The sequence below is a fragment of the Rhodnius prolixus genome, unplaced genomic scaffold (assembly GCF_049639745.1).
Source record: "Rhodnius prolixus isolate KJV_2025 unplaced genomic scaffold, Rpr scaffold_2, whole genome shotgun sequence".
NCBI lineage: Eukaryota > Metazoa > Arthropoda > Insecta > Hemiptera > Reduviidae > Rhodnius > Rhodnius prolixus.
In genome coordinates, this window is record NW_027411592.1 from 49,579,331 (window position 1) to 49,598,257 (window position 18,927).

Sequence of the window (18,927 nt, forward strand, 5' to 3'; positions counted from 1 at the left end):
GATATTAACTTTATTGTTCAAAATTCTGTTCTCTGAACACTTTAATTATCATTATTTAGTAATCAAGCGCTTATTGATGAAATCAATACCTTATTTATTAGAAACACCGACTGACCAAAAAGAAGTTTCATTCGCTAATTTTAAACGCAATAAATATTCAGTGGTATAATTTACTAAGGCGAGGTAAAATATAGCCATTATTGAAAAGGCCTTGGCCGCGCACACAATCGGATCTTCTCAAAAACCAGTTAGTAAAAGTTCCCTGTAAAAAGAATGTTCTCAAGAGAAGCTTAGCAACGTCAAACGGCTGTTGATTCAGATGATGCATATAATTAGATTTAGGCTGTACTAAAATTTTTATTGAAAGTTTGGAGATGGTAAATGTTTAGGAGGTGATGTTTTTATATATTAATTTTAAAACTATTCATTCATTTAGAAAATACAATCACTTTCTTATTAAGATTACTTCCGAGAATATATTTACTTAATAATTTAAGCAAAATAATTGTTACAGACTTGTGAATCTAAAAGTTTTGCAAGAAAAACGGAGTTGTCGAGTTTTTATTTTGAAAATTGTTTGGATTCATAGGCCCTCAAAACGTAGTGGAAATTCAAATTCGAAGAGTAAATGATACAATAGATTGACATCTACTGCTGTCCAATAAGAATAGATAATAAATAAACTCCAATAAAGGCATTTTAATCTAACTTAAAGCTAATTAAAAAAGTAAAATATCCATTTCCTGATTTTAAAAAAAAACTTGTTTTTAAACACATAATTAAATCTAGTTCTTTTTATTTTAGATTAGTATACAGCAATTAAGATAATGGAAAAAATAAAACTGATAAAATCAAACTTTTACATATAAAAAGAATGAAATACAAAAAAAAAAAAAAAAATATGAGCCGTTCACTGCATAACTCGATTAACTCCATCAAAACAAAAAATGGAGAACTGCGATGAAATAATGTGTTTTTTTTTTTAAATTCCGTTTATATTATAAATTCAAATTAATTTAACATATTCAGCGCGTGAAACTGAATTTGAGTTGAATTATTGGAACCATTTACATTAGACCACGGAGTTAATTAAAATGGCTTCTGAAATAAATTATCTAATGGCCAAAAAAGTTTTGTCGTTTGATGGTGTTAATCTTTATTATTTAGGGAATTTATTATAAACATAACAAGCTATGGCTAAAACAAGTGCTTTGGCAGTTAAATTACAGCAAGAAAGTTGATTCAATCGATCTGTGTAGTGAACGGCTCAAATATGACTAATGAAAGATATTTAAGAATTCAGCAAATATGAAATAAAAAATAGTAGGAAAAAAAACGCTTAAAGCAAGTTTTCATGAATCATTCTCCGTGAAGTTTTTGTTTCCGTATTGATTCATCATTAAGTTAATTGTTCTTGAATGAATCATTTTCATTAGCGATCATTTGATTAATTTAAGTAATGTTTATAGATAGTAAAAGTTAAATTCATCCATTGACCAGAGCAATAGCAAATAAAAAAATTGAAAATAATTGACAAAGAAGAAAACTTTTGAGTTAGAAGTTGAATTTTGTATCACAATCTCTAGAAGTGGCAGTTTATTTTTAAAATATTTTATAAAGAAGGAACACATTCAATAGTTGTATTTTTATTATAATTATTTGTGGTGCATCGATTGCTTTAGCCATTATTATTAATATTTTAATTAATAAAGTAATTAACAAAAATTAAAACAGAAGTTAACGCTAACATCATATTGCATAGAATAGCCATTAAATTTATTAACAACACACTAATTAATAATCAATTAGGTAAAAGTCTGTAATTGGTAAATTATTTATTCATATTCCTTTAACATTACTTTAAAATTATTACAAAATAAACACGTTATCTCTTCATTTGTTTGCAATAAACATTTACTAATTTTTTCAAGAATAATTTTAAGTTATTTAGTTCTTTACTTGATTCTTAGCAGAAATCCGGTTTGCCTGAGTTTCCAATTAGCTTATTTTATGTATTTTGTGTTACACTTGCTTTGTTAAAAGACGCTAAAGGTACATATGTTACTTTTTTCGAAAAGTACCTGAAGTTGCATTACTTAATATAATTTAATTATTTAATAACCATTAATTTAAAACAACTTTAAAGTACCAATCCTTCAAATATTATATTAAAACTGAAATACTAGAAATAGATTTTAATTAATCAGAGCCAAGAAAAATAAATAAAGCATTACTTATTTAGTCCATATAATGTTTAAAATAAATAAATAAAAATAAACTCGTTCATCTTTTACTACAAAACTAAAAAATCGGATTTAATCAATGACATTTGGCTATGAAATCTATTAAAACAGTACAAATTAATTCTCTGCCAATAAATACAATTATTTTATTATTTATTAAATATAAGTATATTATTTTTTGACTTAAGAAGATGTATTCTTGTAGTAGATTCACTGTACAATAGCTATAGAACAGTTTAATAAAGGACTTTCTTAAGATACATCATGAGGAAGTGACATGCAAATCTAGGGTGCCGATTTATTTTAACCTCTTGATTCTTTTACAGATATTGCAACAAACCCTCTTGGAGCTTATAGTTGCTGAGAGATCATCGCTTCTTTTCTGAAATTAGAACAAGATCTATCTACAAACAACAAGAGAGTACTAAATGTTTTCATATCTTTCCAGGCATCCCCATTTGTACAGACAGAATAAGAAGAATTTTTCAATAATAAGACTTACGAGTTTACACCGCTGGAATGTTAGAACTTAAACAAGTTATTGATATTAATAAACTAAAACAAACTTTGTAAGAAAAAAACGTCTTGTTTAATAAAGATGCATACAAATATAATAAAATACTAAATCGAGTTAACTACCAGTGAAAACCAAAAGGCTGTAAAACCTAAAGAAATGTAACATATGTTTATACTTATGTTGATATTATCTTATGATAATACAGTGAAATAATTAAATTTAGAAACTTGATTGTTTTTAATCATTATAAATTTTATTTTTCTAACTATCCAGTAAGTATAGTTTACAACATTGAGAAAGAAAATTGGTAAGCTTTGTCCTTGGCAGAAAGTATGCAGTTCTTAAATATGTATATATGTACACAGGTATGAACATTTTCATGTCATATAACTACTAAGCTGTTCTCTCGAGTGTAAAATTGTGATCAAGATTTTGCAACCTCCGCGTCTACTAATAAATAAGTTTTGTTTTTTTTGCCATGAAACTAATATTTTAACTAGGTCAAGGTGTTCCGGAAGTTCCTATGTATTGACGACTCTCTAGCTCTCTCCAAGAATTAGTCAATAGATTTACTTAACTAGTTACTTAATTCCATGAACTTTTTTCAAAATATTAAATAAAAATTAAATTTTTATTTTAAATACGGATTACAATGAATTAAAAAAATCATAAGACAGAGTATATTACGTTGTTGTAGGCGGTTTAAATATCTCGGTACATAGAAGATCGCGCTACAAATAAAGATATGGAGATGAAACTAATCTAAGGGATAAAGATGATTGCAATTAAATTCACTACTGTGATTCAAAGAAAAAAGTGTGTGTACAATCAGAATAGAAATGTATTTACTTTCGTTTTGAACACTTCTCGTTTGTAAAATCAATAATTATGGAGAAGTTAAAGAGTCTTCTAGCTTCAATAAGTGGACTATCTCATGAAAATGGATGATAAGAGAAGACTCAAAAGAGCTCTTACGTTCACAAAACAAGAAAAGAAGAAAAAAAAAACTAGAAAAAGGAAGAGAAAACTGAAGAGTAGGTTGAAAGAGGAAGTCCAACAGGAAATGGCCTGAAGTGATTTGTAGGTACGTGACTGGGAACTTGTAGGAGAGCAGTATTTTGGGAATCAGCGAGTTTTATACTGTAAAAGCCACTGCTGACAGAATGTCGAAAATCGCTTTAAGAATTTTCTATATCTAAGTAGCTAAAAATATGATTTTCATGAATTTTATGAAATTTAGTTCATTGCCTTATCATTTATTTTAATTAATGATTAAAAGGAGATTAAATTATTTACAAACTTCCGAAATAGATGATACATGAACAGCAGAAAGACAAGTGAATTTACACAGTTTTCTTTATTTTGCTGTAATTCAAGCCACAAATTTTTTGGCTTTTAATACAATGATAAAAAAGAACATTGAAAAATTATTTTAGAAATATTTTAAGATCTTTCTCAAGAACTATATTTCTATTCATTGCTAACTAGTTATTTCTTAGTTATTTATTTAATGAACGTACATTTGGCACAGCGCTATCCTTCACCGTTATCCGACTTCCTTTAAATGCTTCAGTAAACTAGCAATAAAATCATACTAACTATACAAGATAGTCGCTTACAGTTTTATTTCTTTAAAAAAGAACTTTAATGTATTTTATTTTTACAATTTTAGAATTAATTTTCAGAGACTTGTTGGTTTCGAGTAATTAGAGTTCTTTTCCTCAGAATCTACGTTAGTAATTACTCCGAACGACAAAGTCGATCGATCCAAAATTCTCTCTAAATGTAGTGAAACTCTGAATATTGTATATTTTACGAAGAGTCAGTTATGTAAATCTGATTTACAGTGATATCACTATGCGCTATCTTTTTAAACTTTTTTTAAGATTTGCTCAAAAACCGTTCCATCCTGGGTGTGCTTGGCAGAAAGAAGCGGATTGAATTAGCAAACAAGAAATCTAGGTTCGAATCCAGGTAATGTTTTCTTTTTCTATCTGCCTCGAAAGTTCTTCTGTGATGGTGTTCATCTGTATAGAAAGAAACTATCCAGTTGCAGTAAATAAGAGTTGCTTCAGAAGTTAACTAAATGTTGATGCTGCTAAAAAAAAAAAGCCGTTTTCGTTAATAACTAAATCAACTAAATAAAAAAGTCAATTTCGTAGATAAATTTATAATTAATTGTAATAATACTTTGAAGCATTTAAAATCATAGGTGATTATATGAAAATAGATGGAAAAAATCGATCAATTAGATGTAATAAAGTTAAAATGACTTTATGAGTAAGAATGACAATTAAAATTTGTGAATTCGAATCATACATAAAAGATTCAACGAAGTTCTAGCAAAATAAGACGACCTTGACTGCTAAAAGAGATTCTCCTGCAGAAGTTGTAGAAGGATATATAAGTGAGTGGGCTGAATGTTGAGGTCACCTTCCAAATACGCCGACTGTCAACAATTAGGAACGTTGGCCTTGGAGTCCCTTCGAAAACAAAATTAACAGTTCTAATTACGTAATTAGCACTTGAGATTCATTGCTAGAGTTTGTTTTTAATTGTATAGGTAAAAGTATTGTCAGTAACAGGAGAACGCTGTCCGGAGACAGGCTGAGAACGCTCCGGACGCTATTGACCTTAGAAGTAGACACGCCTTAAATCTAAATAAATAAAATGAAATAATCATGCATTCAATTAATACGATTTAAAAAAAAAATAATAATAATCAGAATTATATATCTGTTGTCTGAACAAAACCTTTACCACAAGGACTGATATTCAAATATTAATTTTTCAACATGTATTTTTTTAAACATATATTACTTAAATCTCTTTAAAAACAAAAGTTTTTGAAAGTTGAAACAAATTATGCGAGGAGTTTTGGATATACCACGGTTGTTCAACAAATAACCGTCTTTGAAGAAGTTAAATCATTTAAACTCACAAGCACCGAGAGTATTTAAATACTGTAGATTAAGAGAGTGGCTGTCCCGGTTTTTGCCGACAGAAACAGTCGAAGAAAGTCAAAATTAAAGCTCATTAAACATAAAATTTATAAAAATTCCTTTTTTAAAACAAGTGAATTAAATATTATTCTCATTTTCTTTATTCTGAACAAATGTATTTTCAAACTAAAATAATATAAATTTAAACTGAAAAATTTAAACTAGTTAGTCTGATAGACTGATTTATGTTGATTGAATCAATTTTGATTCAATAATTCTGCAATAGTTCTATTATAACACAATTCGTAATAACGAAATTTATGAATGAAATAAATTTTATGAATGAATGTAACTAGAAGTTAAAGGTGAGCAATATCGGTTATCATATACATACCTTTATTGTGGCCGTTTAATATTTTACAGCTGATTCAATTCATTTCAATGTGCATGTGCGTCTCTATTTGTATAAATTATGTGATAACCCTCGGCCTTAACATATATTCAAAATAAAAATGGAAACACATACTATAATACCCTGATTTTAAAAAAAGTAAAACTTCCCTCACATAAGTTGCTTAATTTCATTCTGGACAGAATTCGTTCTATTTTTTTTTTTACTACATTTAGGATGAGCGGATATGCGACTAATTTTCAAAACGGATTGTCATCTAATCAAGTAGTGAATCTATGCTTAAGATATTCAAAATTGGTGTTTAACTGTACCTGGAGTCTGTAAGAAGGTAACTAACTAACTAGACGGAATGTTTTGGATAAGAGGCGATGAAGTCGGCCACTTTGTTCACAAGGTTGATAGTGTAAGAGATTAACTGCAGTTTTCCATTTATTTAAAGGTTATTTTCTACATTATACTTATTTTATTATTATTTTCTATGAGGAATTTTACAATGTATAATATTCCCAAGATTTTTTTTGTTCTTGTTTTGTTTCTGCTTAGTTTTTTTTATCTACTAACTTTTCTTAATTAATCATGTTCCTAATATTTGAATACAATGGATAAAGTATGATCATCTTATTGTTTCAAAACTATAATAAACAAATTTTCCAAGTTTTATCAGGGGTTTTTCTGAGGTTTATTCCGGTTAAAAAAAGAATTATTTTTTCAATGACGTAACCCAAAATTCTAAGACCAAGGTTGGTCCTCCATAGGATTTTGAAATGGCAATATTTTCTCAAGGAAGTAGTAAAATAAATAAATAATATTGCAGAGAAAATAAGTAGAAGGAGAAAAGAGATAAGTAATTATATCAGAATTGTATACCTACGATTCAACGTAATTTTGAAAAAGTCGCATTTACGTTCCGTAAAGTTATCCAAAACTAAAAATCGTTGGTAAATGAGCCAGGAATTACAAGTGCGGCATTAAAAGTAAGATCCGTGGAAACAAGTATTTCTTTTGTTTCAAATTAGTTATTAATTTAGAAATTCCTTAAAAAAAATTCTCTTAGGTTAAAAACTAGAGGTCCTTTAAATATTAAAAATTCATCTCAATGTAATGAAAGATACTATCACTCCCAGAATAGAAAAAATTAAAAAGCTCTGCTGAAATATCGATTTTTTCGAAAAGATTTTGAAATATCGATATCGAAAAAAGGATTTTTTCGAAAAGATTTTGTAAAGGTTAACATATGTATAGATATTTGAAGCTATTCTAAAAGAAGTTTTTGAGAAATACTATTGGAAGAAATATGGTATAAATTCAAATGAAGAATGGCTAAATTCGATGAAATTCGCAGAAGACCTGGTCCTAATAGGAAAATCTAAACATATTAAATGAATTCAAAAGAAATAGGCTTGAAAATAAACCCCCAAAAAATTGAAAATAATGAGAATAAACAATAACGAAGATATATCAGTGAGAAAAAATGAAGACACAGTTAAAGAAGTGAAGGATATTATTTACTTAGGACAACTAATATCGTAGGAGGATAAATGTGAAAAAGGAATAGCAAGAAGAGTGAGAATCAGCTGGGGAATATATAATAAATATAGAAAACTGTCCAGGTTAAATGTGAATATAGAAGCTAAAGAGAAACTATGGAACAGCGTATTGTATCCTACTTAGGCTGGAAACATAGTGGAGCGGCGGGCAAAGCGGCGATGATAGCGAAGAGCGAAGCGGCGAAATCAAACACAAGTTAACATATGGGACCGCGCATAGTGGCGAGCAAAGCGAAGATAGAGCAACTCTATCTACTTCTAGTTTTTGTTTTTGCCGCTTTGCTCTTCGCTATCATCGCCGCTTTGCTCGCCGCTCCACTATGTTTCCAGCCTTAGTTATAGAGCAGTGAAACATGGTGCCTGACAAGAAAAGACATCGTCAATCTGAGACGAACTGTCAGAAGCATGGAGAGATGTATGTTAAAAATAATTCAAAAAGTAAGAATAAACAATAGTGGAATAAAAAGTGAAGAGATTAGCTATTTGTATGAACAACTGGATTCCATTTTGAACTTACAAGTTTCCTGGCCATTCCGTAAATCCGTGGCTACTTTAAATTACAATACAAGTTAGACATTTTGCCTATAAACTTGTGAAGTGAAGTCCGAAAAGTCATGGATTTTGCCTAAACTATTTAAGGATCAGTTAGGCTATGAATGGGTTGATATTAAAAGTAGAACAAATCTTCCCAAGTTGCTGTACTATAATAGATGTTCAATTATGAGTTCGATAAACAGAATTTTATTCTGAATCAAATATTTTGGAGTAAAATATTTCATACGATTTATTTTTGTTTATGAATCGTAATGAGATAAATACATTTTTAAAGTAACATTCTGTAGCGACATTTTATTAAAGTAACCCAATAGATGTGACTTAAGAAATACACAAAATTTGAAAGGAAAAAAATAAATGAACCAAAACAAGCAATTGTCTAGGTATTAAAATAAATTTAAGTTCATAAAGTTTAAAAAATTCATAGCACATTTAAGAAATGTGATAGTTAATGTTTGTAAAAGTAATTTGACGCCAATGCCATTACTTATTTACATTTCTCTTCCTTGCTGAAGTTATATAAAAAGCTAACTCCGGTATATAGTAATTAAACAAGGTGTCACATTTTTTTAATGTCACGAATACGACTCTCCGTTTTTGAGTGATGCTGATCAAAACAGAGAAAGACGGTTTTGACAGAAACTCTGAATAAAGAGTCGAACACTTTAGATCTAGTGTATGTGGAAATTACTTTTTCATGATAAGATGGCCAAAAAGCGTGAATTCGTGTGAAAACCTCAAAATCAGATATCTATCTCCTGTGGAAATAATAAAACAAATCATATTTATTTATCATAAAGGCATGCGATTAAGAGACTATTTTTAATTATTCATACTTTTTTAAAACAGAAATGCGCTTTATAAGATAATGCATTGCCACAAGGTTAATAAAGGATACTTTCCTTCTTTATAAGAGGAAAAAGTAAATGAGGGATGGAAAATGAAGTGCTTAAAAATAGAAGTTACTCACATATTATTTATGTTGTTCGGTAAAATATTTTAAATTATGGGATTTTTAAAGAATATCCTTCTATATTTTTTTAAGATTCTTTCACATTCACTACTCTATAATAAGGACATATATTTGTCAGAGTTCCAGGAATTTCACTGCATAAGCAACTCGTATTGTTTATCATGTACACATTATTTAAATATTTAAATATATAGTATTGTTATGTAATTTTAATTGAATTTATGAGCGGTTTTTCTAGTGAAGTTATGATGGCAACCGAGCTAATTTCTACTTAAATCACGATCAATGAATTTCTCAAACTTCTTTAGAACATATTCAACTTCAACTCTTATTTACCTGTATTATAGCCGAAAATCAATAATAAGGCTGGTTAGCTTAGATGGAACGTAACGAATAGAACCATAATAAGAAATATTTACAGTAAAGTAGTGAGCTTAACTAAGTACAATAATGTACGCAATAAATGGAGTAACAAGGCAGTCCTAAACTCTTGCATAAAGGAAACTCAGCAATACAAAAAATCATAGAAAGAATTACAGAAGCAGAAAGAATAAGAAAATGGAGGCGTCAAGGAATCTCTCACTCGATAGATATGAGTTTCATAGAATCCGCAAGGAACTACGATTATGAAATTCACTCAGGTATGTCAAGGGCTAAGAGTTGAGTGGTTACAAATGTAACGAGGTTTACAACCCTGCATGGAACTTCTTGCACCAAACCAGAAACCGTTTACCTGGAATTCCCTACAGTCAAATGCCATCCGGCACTTCTCTAGTAAAAAAGAAGCTGATGTATAATTCACATATTCCCAGTTTCTTCTTGTTGAACTTCTAGGTTACTCGAGAACATTGCATCCGAATCTCACAGTAGGAACTTCAATACAAAGCAGCATTACAGGCCTTATCAAAGGCTGAGAGATACTTGCAGTACTTTAAAAAGCCAATTGTTAAACAGGTACGCATGGTGGCAAGGTTATAAGGTAAAGATAATACACGTGATAAGATTAACATTAGAAGTTGCTTTTGGTTAACAAGATAAAAGAGAGGTGTGATCTGTAATTGTATATGCACGTGTGAATGTTTTTATTAATTAAATAATACAGAGGTTTTCACTATTAAATTCTGCAGTTATCTGTAAATGTCAGCCATCAGCGACGAACGCAGGACTTCTTCTACATGGAACTGTTTTCTCCTATTAGCTGTTTGATCTTGTTTTCACATTTTGGTGCCTTCAAGTAAGTAGAAACATATTTGCTGGACATTTGCCAACCAATCTTCAGTATCACCTCCACACTTAAGTTAATTTGCATCGTAATTCTTTAAAGGAAATTACATTTGAAGTTTCCTTAAAAAACAGTTTAATATTTGCGGATTTAAATGGATTTAATTAAAAAGAAAAATCTGGATGAATTCATTCACGTCTTTTCTAACTGCCGTTGAATTTATATGAAACTGCTCTACTTAAATCAATGAACAGTAAAATAAGTATTATACCGAAGTGAAAGGCGTCCGTGTTCAAATGAAAACCTTTGCCTGAAAAACTGTGGAAAACACGAACGAGCCGTTTTTCAAACAAGGAATTTTGACCCCGCATTGGTACACAAAAGTATTATAAAGGGGCTAGTAAATCAAATATTCTTGAAATGGAGCTTATCTAAGCCCCTGCTTTAAAGAAGTTACTCGGAAATCGTTTTTTTAAAAAGAGTTAATCTTACTGATACATAAAAGAAACATTAAAATATTTTTTTAGAAACAAGAAAAACGCAAAATACTAGCAAACTCTATTCATTGAAGTGAAACTTATATCTATTTTCATCCATTGGAATTTTGGTACTTTTTAATGTACTCGTACGTTAACTTTGGCACATGATTGGTCAGTAAATTTAATAGAAATGGAGTTTGGGAGGGAGTCAATTTGCTATTTCCTCCAGAACCCTATTTTAAAACAATGGAAAAAATATCTTGACCGTCACAGCCAAATGAAGTAATTAACATTTATTGTAGAACAGGTGATGAAAACGGGAAAACTAATTTTATAGAGAATAGATGCACGTCATTTACTAATAAGAATCAATTTAAGAATATGTTAGCTAAAAAACAAATTAAGGTCGTTCTCAAATAATATATTAGTTTTAATTACAAATTATATTTTGAAGAAGGCTGTTATTTTTCAAGGATATATTAAAGCGGTGACAAACATATTAATTATTACGTTAATATTTTAGTAAAACATTAGTGCTAAATTAGTTCTTAAAATATTGTTACTTGAAGAACTGTCTGCATTGCGATTAACAAAATGTTAATGACATTAGTTTAAAAGAAAAGAAATGACGATTTCCACCTTTTGAATAAAATTTATCTCATATAATATACCTGGAAATTAATCTATAGCAATGATTTCCGAACTGGGTTAGGGTGCCGCGAAATTTTGAATGAAATTTTAGTAAAATAGTTTATATAATGTATATAAATATCCACATATAAATATTGAATATGTAGCAGTTATAAATCATTAAATAACAAAGAATTTGTATAATGGTATAACCTTTATTTTCTAGACTTATCAGTTAAAAAGTAAGATTTGATTTGAAACCATTGGTAAAATTAATACTAGATTATGTGGGTTAATTTATTACAGAATTTGAAATTAAAGCAATTAGAAATGTGTCCGGAAATTAATTTAAGGAACACCGAAGTTTTGGGACGACATAAATTTTGTAAGAAAAGTAATTGCCTATTTTTTTCAGGCAGGCTTCATGACAAACTACCAAATTAGGTGACGCAGATGGAGGCGACTAGCAAACATACTTTACTATTAAATTTCTCATATTAACCATTAAATAAAATCAAAGGCCTAGACTGGGGGATCGAGCTTAACTTCAAAAAGGCTGTAAAGTAAACATAAATAGACCATTACAAAATATGATAAATGTTTGGACAAAGATTGCCGTTTTTAGAAAGAATATTAACGTTGTAATTTCACTCATCTGACATGTGTGTGTTTTTTTTTGTTAAATTATAATAATTATTAGCTTATCTCAAATATGTTAGATAAAATTACCATTTCAACAATTCTTTCGCCACGCTCGTCATAAATTATTGTTAATTCTTACTGCAAGTATGTAGAAATTAAGTAATTATTAAACACTATAATTTCCTTAGAAAAAAAAAGCTGCTATTGCATTAAAAAAAGGAAAGTTAATGAAAATTCGATTAGATTCGACGAACAGTTACTACATTAGGAAAATATTTGTTTAATACTGGTAATTAAATTTTGTTAATTTTGTTTATCAATACCACAGAACAATTAGAGCTGCAATAGCTAATAGAGTACTTTGCCTTGAGAATGATTCAGATACTTCTTATTTCTTTCTCTCTAATAAAAACCTCTCTTCTTAAATTACGATAATTTTTAACCCGATAGATTCTTATTCCAAATTTGCATATAAGCAGAAAGATCTTGATAAAAATACTGATTGGTTGTGATGCCTCGACTTTTATCTCTTCGTCAGATCGTATAATGGTAATAAAATGAAATATAAAGTTCTAACTTTCGCTAATTTTGGACTAAGCAGTGTCCACAATACTTTCAGAATTTTCTAAAAAACTCTTTTCGTGTTTATAAGATTATGTCTTATAGCGGAAACTAAATTTCAATAGTTTTTACCTGCTCAAATTTAGGGAAAAGTGGTACGATTTTACGCTTTAACTTTTACTCACTGAATATGAATTCTTTTACATATTATGAAGCAATGTTTCAAAAAAATTGCATAAAATTAAAACGGTACATTTTTTTTTTGGAATGATAACTCATAATTTCGGCCAAAATTCATCGATTGTCACGAGTTTTTCACGTGATGAGTTGATAGGATTCCACAATCAGAAAAATCAACATAAGTTTGATCATTTGGCTGAGATAAATGTATTTATTAATATAAAAATGTTGGGTTTAGATATGTCGACAGATTTTGAAAAATTAAAAATCCTAGCAAAAGCCTATTGATTGTCAAAAATTTCATAATTAAACGCCTGTGTGTGTATTGGTACACAAAATTTTTTGTTTGTCTTCGAAGGAAGTGGTGTTTTTTTGTAAGTCCATGACGTTGTCTGGTACCAGGAAGTACTAGAAGATTATTCTGGATGGGAATATTTAATACAAAAGTATTGTTTTTATTCCCATTTATAACGAATCTCAAGCTGCCTGCTATGAATTTAGTTACACAATATGCAAAAAATGTATAATAATAATAATAATAATAATAAAATAAAAAGTTCCATACTAAAAAGTAAGAGACGATCGGAATCACAAGCTTCAATTTAACATTATCAGATCTAATGTTCCGTATTAAAAAAACAAAACAAAACCTCTTAATTAATACTTTCAAATTACGTAATTAGAGACAACAATTGAAAATCCTCATTTTTTAATTATTATTTACATTGATTATTATTACAGGATGTCCATTGTGATGTGCAAATTAGTTTGCAATAATCTTATTTACGAATTCCCATAACATTTATTTAGTTGTTCGTTTAAAGTATTAATTGTACTATTGGTTTTCACTTCCTTCGTTAAAGAATACTGTGATAGTAACTTTTTGTCATAGAAAATGTATTATTATGTTAATGTACTAATAATATATCTATATCCGCTACTGGTTTCACTAAATAATGTTAAGTTGGAACCAAACAGCTTTGTTACGCAATCTTTTTTGTCTTTTAATCAACACACGTTGATGACCTTCTTAATATATATTAATTTAAATTTAATTTAAAACATAAAAGAAACAAAAATTAATTTAATTAAAAAGTGTAATTTAAAAAGTTTAAGAAAATTTATCTTCTTAATATAGTTCTTAATATATAAATAAATCCCTCTTCAATTCTTCTTTTATTAATTGCTTTCCTCAACAATTAACTTAGAGAGCGTTGCGGCCACAGACAGCTCACATATTTCTTTCGACACTTTGAACACGCAATGATTTATTTCTACAATTTATTTCCTGACAGTATTTTTTCTTCGTGATCGTTAAATAATATTGATTATTATAGATTGTGTTCACGAGGATTCGGTACAATCTAAATAAATAACACCAAACCTAAAGGAGTGCCAAATTTTCTCCTTATAAAAATAATTAATTCATAACTGAGATTTAAAATGAAATTTGTAATCAAAGTGTTAACTCCTTTTTTTTTTTCTTTTTAACAAAAAAATGTAAAGTTTCCTTATCAAAATACTTTCATTTAAACCGTTTTGGTTTTTTTAGAAATGAGAATCACTTCCGCCGTTGTGTACAAAGTATACGAAGTGATTATTTACCGCTTCATGTTTAAATTTTTAAAAAGTGGTACAAAAAACCTGTGCGAGCGCAAACCGACGCTAACAATACACGGCTTGTTCCTATTGTCTAATCCAAAAGATTGCTCTTAACGAAGGCTTTGCCTACTGGGGACCCGAAATGTACTTGGATTTCTAGTGGTATTGAATTTAGAAAACTAATACCTGATCTCTAATAATTATCAAAAACTTTGTTTTTTTGAAAAATCCATTTTGGAAGTTGTGACATTTTAGGTTAAATTCAGGGTAACTGTTCTACAATCTTTGATCGATGGCACAATGAATTAAAATATTTCAAATTTTGGTATATAGTGAAGAATGTTTCAGTTTTTCGCTATTCCTACCAAAAATAGCTTATATGAAAATGCATCTTTTTCAATTTAACTACTTCCATCGACTTAATATACAATATTAAGATCAACTACAAATCTAGTAAAATTCCAAATTAACAGAACTTCACCAAATTAAATTCGTAAAAAATAACAAAAAGTCTAGGTTTTATTATAATTTTTGTTTTTTTGTACAAATCGAGAAAGTACAAAATTAACATACAAAGGAATGTATGTTTAACATGAAAAAGAAACAAAAACTATTGCAAATGCACAATGTATAATTAATTAAAGGCTTTTTGTTTTCATGTAAACTTTTTTTGATTCCATTGTTCTAAAAATTGCTATACATTCATTAAAACAGCTTAATACGTCGTTCAGAATGAAGATCAATCTTAGGAACGTCCACAAATAACCGAGAAATAAAAACAAATTGGGATTGATTTAAAAAATACAAATTAATTTTTTATTTACATAATAAAACACCTAACAGACGATTAGAAATGGTTAAATATATTATGTGAACCCAAAAGATTCATTATTCAAGTCAAACTGAGTTCCACGACTCGGATTTTATTACTTCTGTAACTCCTTCTAGTCCTTGAGTCAAATTTTCGACATTGTATTTTATCCAGAAACATTTGTCCCCTGAACACGAAAGGGGGAATGGTTTAAGCTCTCTTGTTCTTGGTGTGTTGTATAAACAGAGAATCTAAAACTAAAACAAGTTCTAACTTGCTATTCCGTTTTGATTTAATGTCACTTCACGCTTCAAATACAACAATTTTGGTTGAAATTAGTTAACCGGTAATAATACTTAACTGAGATGAATAACTAGTTATTCCCGATTTTTTCTTGTGTGTTATTGATTTACCTATCTTAAACAAAAAAAAAAAAAAAAAAATGAAAAAAAAGTAGAGTGAAAAAAGTGGAATTCGAAATAAGTTGGACAAATTTAGAATGTTAAAAATGCAACTTTGTCGAGAAGTGCAGCAGGTGCATGGTTAGAGTAAGAGAGACTGGACAGCAACATTCTTTTTACCAGGAAACTTTACACCGCTATCAAAGCCACATTCGCAGTAAATATTCATTTGAAAAAAAGTTTATAATTTGTAATCGTACAGTCGTGTGAACGTTCACACCAATTTTTGTTTGTAATGAATTACTAAACTGAAAACTATATCGAATGATTAATGAATTGTTCGATTATTAGTCATTAATATCAATCCTTTTATTAGGCACCCTGGGTAGTCGTTAATAGTAGTAGTAACACTTTATAGTCATTGTTTTAGCTCTAGTCAGAGCTTCTTAAATGGTACACTAGCTACACATTTTGTGTTTGAATTAAAATTCTAACACTAATAGATTGAATCCGCTGTTACATTACCGAAAATTATATATTTTAAAACAATTTTTGGTGTTCAACTTTGCGTCAGTATTACAACAAACCGATTTTTTGTTATTGTTTTTTTAATCATGTAATAATAGTGCCCATGAAACCAAGAATGTCCTTCCCAAGCTATAAAATAAAATAAAATATAAAAAAACTTGATTTTATTAATTACAATAATTCTTAGAAGAAGGTAAACTTGTACTTTCCTCATTTGTGAGATTTATGATTGAATATATAGAGTGATGTGTTAGGTTATTGGGTCAGGATGAAGGTTGTGCAAAGAGGTTGTTGGATAACACCACTGAGTACTTGTGGCGGAAGGTCGTCGTCACTCCTGCGCTGAGAGTGAAAGTCTGAGACCTACTTGGAACTCATCAGTTCTATTTGGATAGCTCTTTCAGGTAGATAACTGGTATTACACTTACTTGCTTTTATCTTACAATTCTCAAATTTCTAACTTACAAATTCACTCAAACTAGAAATTTAAAAACGTATTTAATTGCTACTGATGCTGTACAGATTCTAAAATTGATCAATTTTAAAAAAAAAATTAAAAAAAGATCACCCATATAGTTTTGTCGGGCAGAGTTAGATCTTGAGAAGGCTTACAACACCAATTGTTCACCGACTAAATAATTTAGCTGGAAGAGGAACGCACTCTGTCGAGTTTCTAGGACGGCAGAGGGTTTGTTAAAAAAAAAAATTAATCGTAGGTAGGTATTTTAAATAAGAATAAATGTAACAGTTGTTTAAGTGACGTTGGTTCTAAAATCTGCCGATAGGGGGAAGGCAGCTCAAGTCAGGGATTGTACCCAGCTTCATAAATAATTTCCAGTCTCCTTATTAAAAATAATTTTACTATAAAAAGAATAATTTCTTCTATTCCATTATTGAGGAGGATACTGTTGTATAGGGCTGAAACCTTTTCTCTGCCTGAGATAAAGAATTCAAAGTTGAAGGTCGTAGAAATGAGCTTCTGAAGAAAGTTTACTGAGAAGAAAGTAGCTAACAAACTTAGAGACGAAATTAACCTAAAAGTAATTGATATAAAGGATCCAATAAGGGAAGTGTTATAAGTAAAAAGTTAAGGTGCATTTGTTGTATGTCATCAAATAAACGGTCAGAGGGGATCAGGCAGTGAATTCCTCATGAAACTAGAAAAAAAAGTGATGCTTGCATTGAATTGATGCATGAGAGATTCACTTGCATGAATTGCAGATAATGAGGAGAAGATGGTTCCATTTTGAAGACGTGAAGAATAGATTGGCCTGGAGAGATATGATTTGACAGTAACACTATAAGGAAAAAGCCAGATAAGTAATTAAGTGAATAATTTTCTTCAATAATTACAAGGCAAATTTTGAGGAAATTGTCCCAGCGTTGGGAAATCCCTTTTAAATTATTAATAAGAAAATAATTTCATAAAAGTAATAGGTCTACATCTGCAAGAGAAGAAGGGGAAAAATTGAGTAGTTATTGCACTGGACTTCCACGCAGTTGTCCCATATACCAGAAGCCTTGCACTTTGATATAATCATAGAACTATCTAATTATTTTGCGCAAAAGTTATGTAGGTGGTAAAACAGTAATATTCACTGAAGAAGCGGCACATTAGAGAGGTTTGTATGCTCAGGATTCCTCCAGGATTTCTGATTTTAGTACCTAAAGTAGCCTGGTCCGTATTTAGATTTTAGTTATTTAAAGTTAATAATCTTTTTTAATTAGTGTAGGCTTAAAACAAAAATTTAACATTTTAAAGAGGGTAAAAAAATGTCTGCACTACAAAAAAATCAACGCAACAAAACGCAATAAAATCAAAACAAAAATATTGCCAATTAATTTTCAGGTGTGTAGAGGAGAAAAAAAATATATTTCAAGGTTTTTTAAAAGTGATACAGATTCCAGCAACCGGTTTGCCTGACTAAACAAAGAATCTTTCAAACAAATATTTAATAAGTTAATTTTTTTTAAAAAAAAATTAACAGGAAGTTAATGAAGGTTGTTTTAAATTTTTGTTATGCAGTCTTAACTTATCCAAATTGTTGAAGTCCGCAGCATGAAGTTGAATATATTACATAAGTTATTTTATATTTGTCATTTTATTAACATTTAATTGCAAGTAATCATCATAAAAAAGAATTTTGTTAAGACATATCCGAGAAAAAGTAATAAAACATTTTATTCCGTAGGCTGAAAGGTTTCACTTGTCAACGGCAAAATCAAAGCCATTGTCACACAACATATGTAGGTATTAGGGAACATATATTACTTTTTTTAATTTTTTTTTGTACACAAAAATTCAAGGTTGAACTATAATTACACTTGTTTTTGAGCGATTTCGTCACGTTATGTATCCATTATCACTAACAGACTATGAATATTACCAGTAAAACGGTTCTTGCGCAATATCCACTTAAATTCCCGAAACAGTGCTCTCTAGATTGTTAAGCTTTAAAAATTGACCAAAAGGAATTTTTACATGTTTAGATGGTTGAACCACTTTTCACTGAAATGGACTCTCGAATTGCCTAAAGCGCGATATTGCTGTCGACATTATTCGCCCAAGATTGATGATTGTTTCCAACATTCAATTGACCTCTAACTACAGATCCAATCGGCATATATGAGAATTCAACCAAGCTTCAAACAGTCTTAAATCAGAATTCTTGGAGAGTTTTT

At 29.3% G+C, this 18,927-nt stretch overlaps 1 protein-coding gene and 1 long non-coding RNA gene across 2 annotated transcripts in view; one reads left to right on the top strand and one right to left on the bottom strand.

The window, feature by feature from the left end:
- LOC141449852 (ABC transporter G family member 23-like) overlaps positions 1-18,927 on the bottom strand; it is a 59,489-nt gene that overhangs the window by 18,333 nt on the left and 22,229 nt on the right. The gene's annotated exons all lie outside the window — the stretch shown is intronic.
- Positions 2,946-3,999, top strand: LOC141449864 (uncharacterized). Its single transcript, XR_012455742.1, has 2 exons — positions 2,946-3,125; positions 3,458-3,999. It is a non-coding gene; the product is annotated as an uncharacterized lncRNA (long non-coding RNA).